Source organism: Piliocolobus tephrosceles, chromosome 11 (genome assembly GCF_002776525.5).
Source record: "Piliocolobus tephrosceles isolate RC106 chromosome 11, ASM277652v3, whole genome shotgun sequence".
Taxonomy (NCBI): Eukaryota; Metazoa; Chordata; class Mammalia; order Primates; family Cercopithecidae; genus Piliocolobus; species Piliocolobus tephrosceles.
The window spans coordinates 94,684,329-94,702,379 of NC_045444.1; the positions used below are offsets into that span (position 1 = coordinate 94,684,329).

General features: G+C 42.3%; 1 pseudogene; it reads right to left on the reverse strand.

The window, feature by feature from the left end:
* Positions 1–3,411: 3,411 nt before the first annotated feature.
* On the reverse strand, positions 3,412–5,460 carry LOC111545946 (annotated as a pseudogene).
* Positions 5,461–18,051: the final 12,591 nt, after the last annotated feature.

The window sequence follows — 18,051 nt, forward strand, 5'->3', positions numbered from 1 at the left end:
AGATAATTTATTATGCTACAAAAGATGACCAGAATTCCATCAATGCAACCTGGGCCAGTCTGTGCCTCAGTTCATTATTTTATGAAATGGAGTACCTACACCACAAAGTTATTGCAAGTATAGAACAAGTAATCAAGTAAAAAATCTAGAACAGTGCTTATATGAGGTAAACAAATGTTAGCTACAATTATCATTACTGTGCATCCAAACTATAATAAAAGGGCAAAAAAGAATCCAGGTGTGGTGGCTCATGCCTGTAATCCCTTTGGGAGGGATTTTGGGAGGTCCCTCTCCCAAAGGGACCTGCACTTTGGGAGGCTGAGGCGGGTGGATCACGAGATCAGGAGATCAAGACCATCCCAGCTAATACGGTGAAACCCCATCTCTACTAAAAATAACAAAAAATTAGCCGGATGTGGTGATGGGCGCCTGTAGTCCCAGCTACTCAGGAGGCTGAGGCAGGAGAATGGTGTGAACCCAGGAGGCAGAGCTTGCAGTGAGCTGAGATCGCGCTACTGCACTCTAGCCTGGGTGACAGAGCGAGACTCCAGTCAAAAAAAAAAAAAAAAAGACAGGAACTAGCCCACATAGATGGGATCAATTCCAAAATGACACTTAATGACTTTTTTGCCTCTTATCCTGGAGATTGAGACTAAACCACTGGAACTTGGCAATAGAATGGCTTCTATCTTGGGCACATCCTGAGATTAATCACCTCTATTCTCTGATTTGCCTGTGGGGTAAACATAGATTCTAAATAGAAGTAAGTGATGGTTCTGTTAAGTTGTCCCCCACCGTACCTTCTAGAAGAGAAAGTAACTTTTTCTTCTATATGGATAAAAGCCTTCAGAGCCAAAGGTATCTGTAGGTGCTAATCTGCCCCCATGGGTCAAAGAACATTGTTTCATGGAAAATATATATTGCTTGAGCTATTTTGGAAGTCCATTATTATAATACACAGTCTTATAAACACTTGAGCTATTTTGGAAGTCCATTATTATAATACACAGTCTTATAAAAGACCTTGCTGCTTTGTTTTTTTCCAGTTTGAGCACAAAGTGTGCTAAATTAAAGAATCTTTAAGGACCCCCTTTCACTACATCATTTATTGAAAAAAAATTATCTGAAGCTGGTTATAAAAAGCAATACTTACCCTATACTCTATAATAATACCCTATAATTCCCAATGGCCAGGTGCGGTTGCTCACATCTGTAATCCTAGCACTTTGGGAGGCCGAGGCAGGTGGATCACCTGAGGTCGGGAGTTTGAGACCAGCCTGACCAACATAGAGAAAACTCGTTTCTACTAAAAATACAAAATTAGTTGGGTGTGGTGGTGCATGCCTGTAATCCCAGCTACTTGGGAGGCTGAGGCAGGAGAATCACTGGAACTCAGGAGCCGGAGGTTGTGGTGAGCTGAGATTGCACCATTGCACTCCAGTCTGGGAAACAAGACTGAGACTCCATCTCAAAGGAAAGAAAGGAAGGAAAGGAAGGAAGGAAGAGAGAAAGAGAGAAGAGAGAGAGAGAGAAAGAAAGAAGAAAGAGAAAGAAAGGAAAGAAAGAAAGAAAAAACAAAAGAAAGAAAGAAAGAAAAGAAAAGAAAGAAAGATTGATTCCCACCATACTCTTGCCTCCTGAAAGCATGGTTATTGTCAGTGTCCTTATGGATAAGGGCAGCAGACAAATTTGGAAGAAAGATTAGGCAGAATGGGAGGCAGAATTGATTAGAAGGAGTGTGGGGTTGTGAGACCACCTTCAAGGGAGTCTGAATTTTCCTCAAGGGCTAGTGCCTGGTCTGAAACCAGGAGGGATCAGAAACCAAGTCAGCCCAAAGATGCTGACTGCAGCTGTCTGGCAAGGCAGCAATGCACAGTTGCAATAGAAATCCTCAGGTAGCATTTGGAAAAATACCTAGAACTTCATTCAGACTTTGGAAAATATCAAATCATTAAACCTTAGGTTCCAGTTCTTGCCCTGAGCTTCTTGTTTTTTGAGGTTACCTTAGAATCTGGATTCACTATAGCTGACTCAGCCTAGTTCATCCTGTCAGTAATACTTAATCCCTGGACAGAAATAAATTAGAGAGGCCGGGCACGGTGGCTCACGGCTGTAGTCTCAGCACTTTGCGAGGCCAAGGTGGGCAGATCACTTGAGGCCAGGAGTTCAAGACCAGCCTGACCAACATAGTGAAACTCTGTCTCTACTAACAATACAAATAAATAAATAAATAAACGAAATGAATGAGAGAGAAAACTGATGTGTTGAATGGGAGGGGAATTAGAGAGGGATGCTGGGGAGGTCTAGACACACATACACACACACACATACGCAGAGATGATGAAACAGTTTCTTCATTATCAATTTGAACTCTGTTTATTTATCACAAAACAACATTAAACAATAACGAGGAAGGCTCACCACTACTTCCTGCTGCAGCTGTGACAATATTGTTGTAGTATATTTCCTGATGTATCTGTGATTAATGGCCTTTTTCATTAAGGTTTTCCCATTCAAAGTGACTTAGAATGCAAATGTGCATTTCACCCAGGAGATTATGGGGAAAATATTGTAGAGATGCTTGAAAAGTAGGGCAAATGTTCTGGCAGCTACGGAACCGATAAATCCTGACTTAACACATAACTCTGCTTTACAAAGAGCCACAGGTGACCTTGCCACTCTCCTGACCCCCCTACTGAAAGTTCTTTTTCTTTCTGTCCCAGCTAAGTTAGTCTCTTTTTACTCCCTTGATAGTTTCTTTCAGAATTAACTACTTCCATTGTAAGTGATGAAATGTGAAAGGCTCCACTTCAGATGCTGGCATTGCTATAAGCATGGTCTTTCCCTTTACTGCAATTCAGTAAGAATCAAAACTTTTGATTCTTGGGGTTTTTAATATATATATATCTGTTTTCAGAGATGGGGTCTCACTATGTTGCCCAGGTTGATCTCAAACTCCTGAGCTGAAGCAGTCCTCCTGCCTCAGCCTGCCAAAGTCCCAGGATTACAGGCAGGAGCCACCAGACCCAGCCTGATTCTTGCTTTTTATATTCCAGTCTCAGAAGTAGTTTCCACTGGAGAAGTTATCTGATGACAGTCTTATTCTTTCTAGTAGTGGCTTACAATCAGGCTTAGCTTCTCCAGGAACACTACAAGATGGACTTAGTTTAAATATGTTTTAAACTAAAAGGCATTCTCTCAAATGAGTTTAAATGCATTTAATTTTTAGACAACCTACCTGACATATTTTTCTTAAAGACAATGTCTCCACTCCAGATAAATTATGGTCAAAATAAATGAAGAGCTCAAGATCGTATCAATCCCGTTTGTTGAAGTCCTGGTGTTATGTGGATGACAAGTAGAAGCCAGTTATGACAACAAGTGAGAGATTCAAAGTAATTGCCAAATTTGTTAACATTTTTCCATTTCTACACCATCCTTAAAGAGAATCACTGGCCACGGTGGCTCACACCCATAATCCCAGCAGACAGGCCAAGGCAGACAGATCGCTTGAGCTCAGGAGTTCGAGACCAGTCTGGGCAACACAGCAAAACCTCATCTCCACAAAAAATACAAAAATTAGTCGGGCTTGGTGGCATGTGCCTGTAGTCCCAGCTACTTGGGAGGCTGAGGCAAGAGGATCACTTGACCCCAGATGGTGGAGGTTGCAGTGAGCTGAGATTGTGCCACTGCCCTCCAGCCTGGGTGGCAGAGGAAGACCCTGTCTCAAAAAAAAATAAGTAGAATAAAACAAAATAACAATTGAGTCAAAAGGTTTTGAAAAGTATTAAAAAAAAAAAAAGAAAGAAAATTATATATGGGGTCACAGTGTTACCAGTGGCAAATCCAAACGTGTTTGCAGCAACCTCAATTCTGGCCTTCTCAGAAGAAAGAATTCCATCAAGGAGGCAGAGGCAAGACTCAGAGCAGGAGTGAAAGTTTATTAAAAAGCTTTAGAGCAGGAATGAAAGGAAGTAAAGTACACTTGGAAGAGGGCTGAGCGGGCAACTTGAGAGATCAACTGCACCGTTTGACCTTTGACTTGGGGTTTTATATGTTGGCATGCTTCCAGGGTCTTGCATCCCTTCTCCCCAGATTCCTCCCTTGGGGTGGGCTGTCCACATGCGCAGTGGCCTGCTGGCGCCTGAGAGGGGAATATGTGTGGTGTGTTTACTGGAGTTGTATGCGTACTCACTTGAGGCATTCTTCCCTTACCAGCCAAATGTTCCTAGGTGGTTATATATCAGTTAAACTCTGCCATTTTGCCTCTTAGTGTGCAAGCTTGAGCCCACTCAGTTCTTGAGGTCTTATTGGGAAGCTCCTTATCACCAGTTTCAGGTGTTTTTCTGTCTACTGGGAGACTGCCTTTCCCTGGAGCTGGATGTGACTAATAATAATAATCATTATTATTATAATACAATAATTTAATTATAATAAATAAATAAATAAATTATAAATAAAAATTATAAATAATAAAAATTATAAATAAATAAATAACAATAATAAAATATAATTGTAAAAATTATATTATAAAAATTATAATTATAATAAAATATAATAATAATAATAATTATTATTGTTTTGAGATGGTGTCCCACTCTGTCACCCAGGCTGGAGTGCACTGGAGCAATCTAGGCTCACTGCAACCTCTGCCTCCTTCAAGTGATTCTCTTACCTCAGCCTTCGGTGTAGCTGGGATTACAGGGGAACGCCACCATGCCGGCTATTTTTTTTGTATTTTTAGTAGAGACGGGGTTTCACCTTGTTGACTGGGTGGGAAGAACTCCTGACCTCAGGTGATCTTCCCGCCTTGGCCTCCCAAAGTGCTGGAATTACAGCCATGAGCCACCACGCCTGGCCATGACCAATTATTATTTTAGAGAGACCGTTAACAACCACCTGACCATCACCTGATGGTCGCCTGACATTCCTGGTGGGGGTGGGTGGAGACCTCTTATTCCCTGCTCATGCCTAACTAGCTGCCTACTGTAATAACACCAGTCTCATGGTAGTCCAATAGAGCAACCATGCCATCTGGATTCATGTTTTCACTAATAAAAACTGGTATTGTTTTTGAAATTAGCAAGGGTGTGCTTCATTTGTTCTGCAGCCTCTGTCGTAACAGGTTTTACTCTTTCTGGTCTCTGTTCTTCAAGTTTGCCTTTGATTGATTGCATGTAATCTTGGATGTACTTATTGTATGCATCCTTTGTAAAGCTGCTTTCTTTCAAAGGATGGTTCTTGACAATCTTAACACCAGTGATTACAGTGCTTTCTGTACGTTTGCCCTTTGGGCCTTCAGCGGAGCCATTTCCACCAATCAGAGTCATCAATGCTACCCTCTGTCCTAGTGACCATCTTCTCCTCCACCTTCAGCCACAGCCCTTCAGCCATCTCCTGGATCTTGTAAATGTTGCAGAACATCTCATCGTGGCTGATGAGGTCCCGGTGAATAATCATAATTGTGACTGAAGGGAGAGACAGCGGGGCTAGCTTAGCAGGAGCCCTGAGCTTGAGCAGTGCAGCGCTGGGGGAGAGGGGAGCCGGTGGAAAAGCCCTAACAGGAGCTCTGAAAGGAATAACAGTGACAGAAAACCCAGTTTACCCATCTGAGAGAGTTTGTGGGTTCAGGAGTAGAAGAAAGGCGATTTGGAACAATAGCTTGGAATAGTGGAACTCAGAGAAAGTTTCCTGCAAAAAATGCTGAAGCCAGCAAGGGGTAAATGGTAAATAATACACCTTATATACTGTCTTAAATTGTACCCATTAAAGATTACTCGCAATTAATTATCATCATCCTGTTTTTAAAATGACTGACGTAAACCAGTCCAAACTTTATGTAAATTTATTACATATGGCAGCTTTCACCCAACCTCCTTTCATGGTTCTCAAACTTCGGCATTCATAAAACTCACCTGGAGAGCTCGTAAAACTGGAAATTCCTGGAGCCCTGACTTCAGAGTCTGATTCAGTAGATGGAGACCAAGAATCTGCATTTGAATATTCAATTTGGTATTTCCAAATTAATTCTCCATTGTGTGTTTTGCCTATCACTAGTGAGTCTCATATAGGTGACCCTTGGTTCATATTTTGAAAAACATTTTGTCTAGATGCACTGAGAAAATGATAGTTTGACCTCTGTTCTGCTACTTACTGGCTGACCCTGAGCAAATCACTTTTATTCTCTGGGCCTTAGTTTCCTCCTGTGTAAAATGCAGTGGTAGATGATGGTAAGAATGAAATGAAAATACCTATATAAAGGACCACATACATAAATGTAAATTCTCTCAACTGTTATTCTAGTTAAATACTGAAGACTTGCTACATTGCTTCCCCCATAAATTGTGTTCTAGTGCCAAACTGAATTATCCAAACTTTTGAAATGCAGTCTATTTGCATCCTTGCATCTTGAACCTGGCATAACGTTGAGCTTATTTACCAAATACCATGTGTCTAGGAAGCAATTAACTTTCTCTCTTTTTTTTTTTTTTTTTGAGATGGAGTCTTGCTCTGTCACCCAGGCTGGAGTGCAGTGGTGTGATCTTGGCTCACTGCAAGCTCCGCCTCCCAGGTTCAAGTGATCCTCTCACCTCAGCCTCCTGAGTAGCTGGGACTCCAGGCGCCCACCACCACGCCTGGCTAATTTTTTGTATTTTTAGTAGAGACAGGGTTTCACTGTGTAAGCCAGGGTGGTCTTGATTTCCTGACCTCATGATCCACCTGCCTCGGCCTTCCAAAGTGCTGGAATTACAGGCATGAGCCACCATGCCCAGCCACAATTTACTTTCTAATGCTACAGACTGTCAGCATAAATGCTAAGGTCATTAATTTTGCATAGGACTTAGTCTGTACACTGCTTTTCCATAACTCTAGTTTACATGGGATAGTTCCACTTACAAATTCTACTCACTGTTATTGCGGGACCTGGCCAGCAGCCCAAAATGCAACGGGGCTCTCTCTTTGTTCCCAGGCGGATTGACAGGTCGAGAAATAACAGACACACACAAGATAGTGAAAGCTGGGTCCAGGGGCATCACCGCCTTCTGGTCCCACAGTGCCAACAATGCACTGGATATGCCAGCATTTATTATTAAGTTTAGTGAGGGCGGGGGTAGGTTAGTGAGGGATTTAGGGTCATTTGATTATGAGGTGAGATGGTCACATGGGGATGAAGTAATCCTTTAACATAACATCTGTATGCGGAAGTACAGTATACAGAGGTAAGAATTTATAATATAGTGTGTGCATCAGTAATTTCTAACAGAGCCTTAAAACAGAAACACAGTCTTTCCACCTATGATTAGCAAAATATTAATCACCAGTAACAGTTGCAGCAAGAGCTGGTTACAAACAATCCATAGTAACAGGACCTGAAGCAAGACAACTGGTTAGACCAGAAATTCTCAGAAGGGAGTATGCCTTAACCCTAAAGAGGCCTAGAAGAGCCATGGTAAGATGAGGGTGTTTGTAGCCCTATCTTATCCGTATGGACAGACACCCCCTGTGCGTCTGTTTATAGGCTCTCCATGAGGGTCGCATTCCATTCCCAGAGCTATGAACATCTGTTTTTCTGGGATAGGAATCTTGGTAATGTGAAACCTCCCTGACTGCACGTCCATTCATAGGCTCTCTGCAGGGGGAAGCACATCACGTGCTGTTGGCTCATTCTGGCAGTCCAACCTGGCATTGTCTTTACACAATCCTGCATGCAATTTTGTATTTACAATAATCAGGAGCATTTCATCTTTTATTCCATAGCAATAGTTTCATGGGGTCTCCCTACACACCGTGATATAGGCCTAAGGTTTGTCACTCTCTTACAATCTCAGGGCTCTGCAGGAATTCATTCTTCTTTTTTCTTTTTCTTTTCTTTTTTTTTTTTTTTGAGACAGGGTCTCACTCTGTCACCTAGGCTGGAGTGTAGTGATGCAATCTCAGCTCACTGCAACCTCCGCCTCCCAGGCTTAAGCGATTCTCCCGTCTCAGTCTCCCAAGTAGCTGGCATTACAGGTGTGAACCACCACCACCTGGCTAATTTTTGTATTTGTAATAGAGATGGTTTCATCATGTTGGCCAAGCTGTCTTTTTTTTTTTCCTTGATATTGCTGTCCTTGTCTACTCAGTCCCCACTAATTTAATAATTTAAATTAGTTAATAATAAATTATCTAATTTATTATTATAATTTATTAGTTAATAAATTATTAACTAATTTATTTTCCATAAGGTTTGTGCAGAACAGATTAAGAAAAGTGTTTAAGGAATTGATGTTATCATAAGGTTTATATAGATTAGATTAAGAAAACAATGTTTAAGACATTGTCCATTGTGACTAAAACTTCAAAAGTGCCTACTTTTGAAGTGTTTTGTTTGCTTTTGTTTTTTTTTTTGGAGAGGGCATGTCGCTATGTTGCCCAGGTTGGACTCAAATTCCTGGACTCAAGTGATACTTCCACCTCAGCCTCCAGAGTAGTGGAACTCTAGGCATGCGCCACTGCACATACCTTTGCTTACCCACTTTGTATATGAATAAACAACAAAACTGAATCTTCCATGAGCAATTCACATAATTATTGAAATAATAAGTAGTTTTACATTTGTTTTCAAAAAGTTGCCTGTATAATTTGTGTACATGGTCCCCAAATGCCAACGTAGAACGATGCATAAGTTTCTGTCTTTTTGGTAGTATGCAAATGGTATAGTATTAAGTTTCAGGTCTAATTTACCACACTGTGCCCACTGTGTGTGCCCATTGGCTAGGCCAGTCCCTGGCACACAATGTACCCTCAAAGAATATTTGTTGAATAAATGCATAGGTTTGGAATTTCAGTAGGAGCTGAATTTCTCTTAGAAGCTTATTGAATTGTTTATGTGATACCCTCTATTTTGTTACCTCACAGTTGATTATTTTACTACCTTTGTTCAAAGTGATTCCTGATCAAATGGCAAAGAAAATCAGTTGAGAAGACCGGGTGCAGTGGCTCATGCCTGCAATCCCAGCCCTTTGGGTGGCCAGGGCAGGCAGATCATTTGAGGTCAGGAGCTTGAGACCAGCCTGTTCACCAACATGGTGAAACCCCATCTCTAGTAAAAGTATAAACATTAGCCGAGTGTGGTGGCACATGCTTGTAATCCCAGCTACTCGGGAGGCTGAGGCAGGAGGGTTGTTTTAACCCAGGAGGCAGAGGTTGCAGTGAGCCGAGATTGCGCCTCTGCACTCCAGCCTGGGTGACAGAGTGAGACCCCACCTTAAAGAAAAAAGCTGGCTGAACGAGGTGGCTCACATCTGTAATGCTAACACCTTGGGAGGCTGAGGCGGGCAGATCCAGCCTGACCAACATGGTGAAACCCCGTCTCTAATAAAAATACAAAAATTAGCTGGGTGTGATGGTGTGTGCCTGTAATCCCAACTACACAGGAGGCTGAGGCAGGAGAATTGCTTGAACTTGGTAGGTGGAGGGTGCAGTGAGCCGAGATCATGCCACTGCACTCCAGTCCGGGTGACAAGAGCAAAACTCTGTCTCAAAAAAAAAAAAAAATCAGTTCAGAAGATAGGAATGTGATAAACCTCGTTTATTTAGAAATCTTCAGATGCTTTTTATGATTCTCCAGAGTCACCAGTGATAATTTTTCAGTTTGCCGTCATCTTCAGCCCTCTTCTAATATTTGAGCTGGATGTTTACTCCTTCCTACATAAATCGGCTCTTTCTCTGACTTCGTTTGACACTGTTCTCCCCAGTTGTCTTTCAGGTTGTTCCTTCTGTGTCCTTCACTGATTCTTCTTATTTCTTAAGTGTAGCCAATCATTGACCACCTATTGTTCTTGTTTTGCTATTCTTGTCAGAGAGTGTCTATTTTCAAGACTTCAACTGCTGTCTATATCTTTGGTCCTGGCTTCAATCCTTCATCTTCAAATACTGCTTGAAATCCTCCAGTTGGGGGTTCTGCCTATTTCACACTCATTGGGTTCATAACTGAGCTCATTGCTTGGAACCAGCAATCTTCTTGGAACTTCTGTATTTTTGACAGTGGTCACTTGATTCATTCATCCAGACTCAAAAAGAGTGATCTTTAAAATGCATTTCCTTCATTTTATTTTGGAGATTATCCTTGAAATCTCTGACTACTGAATGAATAATGTGGAAGCCAATATACTGTCATTACAGAGAAGCCATGTGCCTACAATTCTCCACAGTGCTCAGAGGGAGTTTATGAGGCAGACACATCAGGCCTGATACTTTTCCAGTAATTGACAGAGGAAATGGCGTATGTGAGCGATGTAGCAGTCATACCGCTGAACTCCATGAGGTAATCACAACTGTGGAAAAGCGCAAGAATTAAAGCACTCATTGTACAGATCAAGATGTTGCTTATCTTGCCATAGCTTTAGGATATTTGAAGAATGTGTTCATAGAAAACGAGGCCCAAGTTAACTTCAAATAAGTTCTGAAAAGCATTCCAATTATAATAGTAAAGAATCATACCAAAACACTGGAACAAAACCAATGATTCAAAACTCAAGCTATCTGACGCTCAGCAATGGTACAATTGCAGTAGCCTGACCAATAAAAGTACCCTTACCTAGAGGTTGTGGGTCCTATGGGACACTGATTTACCAAGATAGTATCGGGATTAGCAGACATGCTCCAATCTACTTGTTGGATGAATTAGGTTCAAAAATCGAAGAAAGGAAAAACCCCTTCTGTAAGGAAGTAAATGAAAATGGAAAGGCCAGATTCAAAACATTGGCTGAGCTCCAAGTTGTAAGTCTTCATGGAATAGTACAAGAGCATGGTAATTAATTTGCAGGAAAAAATAAGTCACCAACAAGCAGGGTATTTCAAACAATAAAAATAGAAACATGATCAAAAGAAAGGTAAACTTGCTGAGTAATTCTAACAAAGGGAGTAACTACAGCCAGGAAATTTGGAACATTTTAAATAGGTAAGGATAGCTCTAGAATATCAGAATAATATTTCAGCGTCAAAGTTAAGTTGTTAGTTTTTTTTGTTTGTTTGTTTGTTTTTTTTTTTGAGATGGGAGTCTCGCTCTGTCACCCAGGCTGCTGGAGTGCAGTGGCACAATCTCGACTCACTGCAACCTCTGCCTCCTGGGTTCAAGTGATTCTTCTGCCTCAGCTTCCCGAGTAGCTGGGACTACAGGCACCCACCACCATGCCCAGCTAATTTTTGTATTTTTAGTAGAGACGGGGTTTCACCATATTGGCCAGGCTAGTCTTTAACTCCTAATCTTGTGATCCACCCACCTTGGCCTCCCAAAGTGCTGGGATTATAGGCATGAGCCACTGTGCCCAGCAAGTTAGTTTTTAATCATATATTTTAAACATTTTGGAGTTTACTCAAAAAATTCAGAGTTAAACCCTGTAGGAAATGACTGAAACGCTTCTGAAGTGGAAAAAAAAAAAAAAAAAAGGAGGATAAAATTTTGAAATTAGTGAAAATTTAGTGACTTGAACATAGGAAAACGTGATTCGGTTAGAATGTCTTGAAGTTTAGTCTCTGAACATATAATGTGCAAAGCATTATTTTCCAAATAAAACAAAGCAAGACCAACTAGGAAAAGGATAATTCTCATGTAGAAACCAAATGAAAGCTTTAAAATCAAATACTCTGGATAAGAAAGTATCAGGAAGTCATTCAGGTAAAGGAATGTAAGTCCAAAAGCCCACGAAAGACCCTTAAATGTCTTTACTCATAATACTTAGTATACAGTCCGATTAAATTCCAGGCAGAGCACCTTCCTGGAGAGGGGCTTTCTAGTTTTTATTTGGAAAGGTTAAAGATGATTTGAAATTGTGTCATCTATCAAAGGCAAACCAAAAGGCTTTGTCAGGAGGGTAAGCTGACACTGCAGAGAAAGTTTTTGAATTTGTTCCAGAAGAATGTAGTCCTATGCAATTAGTCCAAGGGATTAAGAACAGGTTTCCTAATACACTTCTTAAAACTTTTTATTATTAAAAAAGGATGCAGTAAATCACACAAATGTATAACATAGTAAACCATTACAAGGTACTCTTGTAATCATTACCCATATCAAGAAATGAAACACAGTCAGCTGCCCTAGAAGTTCTTCAGGTGCCTACCCAGTCATACTCTGTCCCTATTCCCATTATTACCTAAACGTCCATCGTGTGGACTCCATAATTTAGTCTCAATAATAGAATTTGAAAGTTGATCTCCCCATCTCTCCAAAAGGTGACAATCCTAGGACCCTAGCACCTTGCTTTGCTTTTACCCCAGACTTGTCTTTTAAGTAAGGCTCCAGTCTCTGGGGATCCATTTTGAAACAGGCAGTCTTTCAACAATACTTTCTGCTGAGACATTGTGTGGTTAGATCTGGAAAGGAAAGCATGGACCCATACATTCTGTTGGTAGAAAAGAAGGATGGCATGTGAAAGCTCTTCTCAGAGGAAGCCTCACTTAAGAAAAGCGAATCATACTACTAGGTGGCTTAATATACAGGACAGTACACCCAAATTAACTGCAGAATATGTTACAATCCTGACACAACCCAGCTTGATAATCTAAGCATCAAAATACACGAAGATGGTGGTAAATTACAGTCCATTGAATAAAATAAGAATCTGTGAGTCCAGGCTGGATGCAGTGGCTCACGCCTGAATCCCAGCACTTTGAGAGGCTGAGGCAGAGGGATCCCTTGAATCCAGGAGTTTGAGACCAGCATGGGCAATGTGGCAAAACCCCATCTCAACAAAAAACACAAAAATTAGCTGGGGTGTGGTGGTGCATGCTTGCTGTCCCAGCCTGTCCGGAATAGATGAGTTCTTGGTCTTGCTGACTTCAAGAAAGCAGCTATGGACTGTCACCATGAGCATTACAGCTCTTAAGGGTGGTGCATCTGGAGTTGTTCATTCCTCCCTGTGGGTTCATAGTCTTGCTGGTTTCAGGAGTGAGCTGCAGACCTTCACGGTGAATGTTACAGCTCACGAAGGCAGCATTGATCCAGAGTGAGCAGCAGCAAGATTTATCATAAAGAGCAAAAGAACAGACCTTCCACATGGTGGAAAGAGACCAGTAGGGGTTGCTGCTGATGGTTGGGGCAGCCTGCTTTTATTCCCTTATCTGGCCCCACCCACATCCTGCTGATTGGTACATTTTACAGAGAGCTGATTGGTCCATTTTACAGAGAGCTGAGTGGTCCGTTTTGACAGGGTGCTGATTGGTGTGTTTGCAATCCCTGAGTCAGACACAGAGTGCTGATTGGCACATTTACAATCCTCCAGCTAGACATGAAAGTTCTCCAAGTCCCCACTAGATTAACTAGACACAGAGCACTGCTTTGTGTGTTTACAAACCTTGAGCTAGACACAGAGTGCTGCTTGGTGTATTTACAATCCTTTAGCTAGACTAAAGGTTCTCTAAGTCCCCACTAGATTAGCCAGATACAGAGCAGTGATTGGTGTGCTCACAAATCCTGAGCTAGACACAGGGTGCTGATTGGTGTATTTACAATCCTTTAGACATAAAGGTTCTCCAGGTCCCCACTAGATTAGCTAGATACAAAGTGCTGATTGGTGCTTTCACAAACCCTGAGCTAGACACAGAGTGCTGATTGGTGCATATACAATCCTCCCACTAGACACAAAAGTTCTCTGAGTCCCCACCAGACTCAGGAGCCCAGCTGGCTTTGACTAGTGGATCCCGTGCCAGGGCCGCCGGCAGAGCTGCCCGCCAGTCCCGTGCTGTGTGCCTGCACTCCTCAGCACTTGGGCGGTAGATGGGACTGGGCACTGTGGAGCACGGGGTCGCACCCATAGGGGAGGTTCAGCCCGCGCGGGAGCCCACAGCGGGAGCAGGGCTCGGGCATGGCGGACTGCAGATCCCGAGCTCTGCCCTGCCCTGCAGGGAGACGGCTGAGGCCGGGTGAGAATTCGAGAGTGGCGCTGGTGGGCCGGCAGTGCTGGGGGACCTGGCACACCCTCCGCAGCTGCTGGCCCGGCTGCTAAGCCCCTCACTGACCTCTCCGAGTGTGGGGCCCAATGAGCCCAGGCCCACCCAGAACTCGCGCTGGCCCGTGAGTGCCACTCGCAGCCCCGGTTGCCGCCAGGGCCTCTCCCTCCACACCTACCCGCAAGCAGAGGTAGCTGGCTCCGGCCTTGGCCAGCCCAGAGAGGGGCTACCACAGTGCAGTGGTGGGCTGAAGGGCTCCTCAAGCGCCCAGGCCGAGGAAGCACTGAGAGCAAGCAGAGGGCTGCTAGCACGTTGTCACCTCTCACCAGCTGCTAAGGGAGGCTGAGGTGGGAAGATCACTTGAGCCTGGGAGGTTGAGGCTGTAGTGAGCTGTGAGCATGCCATTGCATGCAAGCATCAGTGACAGGGTGAGACCTTGTCTAAAAAAAAAAAAAAAGAATCTGTGAGTCCATACCAATAATACCAATATAGAGGAATGGAGGGAAGAGAAAGCTGTTCTTTATGGTAATATAAATATATACTCTTTTTATGCTAATGTGTGTAATAATTATAGAAGGTATGATGGACTTATAAAATCATCAATGGATGCTGAAACAATGGGTGAAGCTTGATGATGATTAGTGTGCATACCATCTCCCTACATGTTGCTTACATTTACAAAGGAGAGAACAGTAAATTCACAAGGCAGCTACCACCTTCACTAAATAAGCAAAGCTAATTTCACCAATGTGAGGACAAACCAACATTTTGCATCCTTCCTCCTCTTCCCTTATTAACATATACAGAGAAGGATGCTGTATTACTTGACCAAGATACAGTTTTGCTTGGCCAGACTTTAGTCAGGCTTCTGAATCTTCTGCTAGCTCCATCTGTGTATTTTCTTGTAAAATCCAGTTTTAGCAAAGGACCCTGACAAGTCACTTTAGCAAGGACCTCCCATTATTGATATCTGATCATCCTCAATGTGTCATCATGTTCCTCATCCTCCACCATCTCCTGGGTGATGTCTGATCATTCTGGTCTCTCTTCAACAAGAATCTTGTTGGTTGCTTTAGCCAGAATCCCTCTCACCCCTGATGTTTCCTCTTGGTAATTTTCCATCCATTGACCCCACCCTGCTCATTGGCTGTAAATTCCCACTTGCCCATGCTGTATTCAGAGTTGAACCCAATCTGTCTCACCCACTGATTTGAGATCAGTCTCAAATCCATCTACCTGACTAAAATTAAGGGTTTATAAAGTAGGGAAGAAATGTAATTACATTCAGGGAAACAGGAATTAGGGAGGGGTAAGGGAGAGGAGTTGGTCAACAGGAAGCAGGGAATTGCCTCAACAATCATGATGGGTGAGGGGTCTGATGTTTGCTTGTCCAGATGCAATGATCTCGTAAATTCCAATTCCTTGATGCTGAGAGGCCTGATGGTTTATTTCCTGAGAAAGGAACTCAGATAAGACAAATGTAACTTTTTCAAGTTTTAAGACTAGGAGGGCCAATTTCTCTGTTTATTCAGAAGAAACCATAAATATTAGTTTTATGGGACAATTGGGCCAGTTTCATAAACAATGCTACAATATCTGCAAAATTCCCCTCCTGCAGAGTCTGAGATATCATCCAAATTCAGAGTTCTTTGAGTTTCTTGTTCCAGAGGAATTCACAGTTTGGAAGCTACATTCTCCCTAATATTAAAAATAGGGGTTGTGAAAATCTCTAATATTAGAGAGGTGAGTGCAAAACTTTTATCAGTATTGATATAAATATCCAGAGTCTTATCATTCTTTATATTAGTTTCTAATTTCCTTCTTAATAAGAAGAGCCAAGACCCTTAATTTGGGGGAAATAATTATTATCTAATATTTAAGTAGATGATAGGTCACTTGTTAGTGTTGTAGAAGGATTTTATGTATCAAGCAAGAACACAGGGGAGCTGTGATTCTGACTGCTAAGATTAAATTTTAAATATTTTCAGTTAGAAATTCTTCTTAAGAAACAGTACCTACAATTGACCGGGTGCAGTGGCACAAGCCTGTAATCCTAGCACTTTGGGAGGCTGAGGCGGGCGAATCACGAGGTCAGGAGATCGAGACCATCCTGGCTAACACGGTGAAACCCCGTCTCTACTAAAAATACAAAAAACTAGCTGGGCGAGGTGGCGGGCGCCTGTAGTCCCAGCTACTCGGGAGGCTGAGGCAGGAGAATGGTGTAAACCCAGGAGGCGGAGCTTGCAGTGAGCCAAGATCACGCCACTGCACTCCAGCCTGGGTGACAGAGCAAGACTCCGTCTCAAAACAAAAAAAAAAAAAAAAAAAAGAAACAGTACCTACAATTTAGAGTTTTGAAGTCTGGAACTCAATTTTCCCTGTCCCTGGATCCTGCTGCCTTCTATGTTATGCTAAAGAGTAATCATTTCCCAGGTCAACAATTCTGATCTTCTGGTTGTTACATAATAAACCATCAGCTTCTGAATGTATTGGTCAGCATCTGTTCATTTGCTAATTATTTTAGAACATTAACTGGGTTCTTGGCTAAATGCTGATCCTGATAGACATTAGGCCAAATGTTGATTTTCACTCACCGGATCAACTCTGAGGATGCTTGTGAGTGCTGGAGGAACTATTTAAAATCACCCAGTCCAATGCCATAATTTTGTTGTATATGATGCTTTCATCTCCTACCCAAACCTGAAATGTGAGTCCCAAGTTACAGTTCAAAATGGCCACTGATGTATTTTGCAACTTTGGTCAAAGCAGTAGAAACAAAACACTTTTTTTTTTTTTTGGGGGGGGGGGACGGAATCTCACTGCAGTAAGCTGAGTGCAGTGGTGCAATTTCAGCTTACTGCAGCCTCCGCCTCCTGGGTTCAAGTGATTCTCCTGCCTCAGCCTCCTGAGTAGCTGGGACTACAGGTGACCGCCACAATGCCTGGCTAATTTTTGTATTTTTAGTAGAGACAGGGTTTCGTCATGTTGGCTAGGCTGGTCTTGACCTCAAGTGATCTGGCCGCCTCAGCCTCCCAAAGTGCTGTGATTACAGGTGTGAGCCACCATGTCTGGCCCAAAACACTTTTAAAATTTATTAAAATCTTGTTAATGGAAGAGGAAATGGATGATCTAACAGTTATGAAGAGGTTACCAGTCAAAAATCTGAAAAAAGAATAATAAGTTTATTTCTTTAAATTATTATTATTTTTTGAGATAGATTCTCATTCTGTTGCCCAGGCTGGAGTGCGGTGGTGCAGTCTTTGTTCACTACAACCTCTGCCTCCCAGGTTCAAGTGATTCTCTTGCCTCTGCCTCCTGAATAACTACAGCCACCCTGCCTGGCTAATTTCTGTATTTTTTGTAGAGACGGGGTTTCACCATGTTGACCAGGCTGGTCTCAAACTCCTGACCTCAAGCTTCCTAAAGTGCTGGGATTACAAGCGTGAACCACTGTGCTCAGCTGAGTAATAAGTTTAGATGAGAGGAGGAGAGTGCAAAACACATTTTATTTGACAATTTTTTTTTTTGGATGTAAAGTTTAAAATGTTAAAACAATTTGAATTTTATAAGAAGCCAAATATCTAACAATCTGAAGAATACTACATTTAACCAGTATAATGGACATCAGAGGGCTTTAAATATGTTTATGGCTGGGTGCGGTGACTCACGCCTGTAATCCCAGCACTTTGGGAGGCTGAGGCAGAATGTCAGGAGTTCGAGACCAGCCTGGCCAACATGGTAAAACCCTATCTCTATTAAAATTACAAAAATTAGCCGGGCTTGGTGACCGGCGCCTGTAATCCCAGCTACTTAGGAGGCTGAGGCAGGTGAATCACTTGGACCTGGGAGGTGGAGGCTGCAGTGAGCCAAGATCATGCCGTTGCACTCTAGCCTGGGCAACAGAACAAGACTCCATCTCAAAAGAGAAAAAAAAATATCTATTTTCCAAAGAGCGAAAGACCTGTGGCCTTTTGGAAGAAAATATCAGTTCCATGTTTAATTATTAATGACATCTCTAATTTTTTGCTTTCTCATAAAAAATATCAGTGGTATACAGTCAACTTCTTAAGACTCTGGTGAGAATTAAATGAGATAGTATGAAGGCACATAAAAAGAATTTAC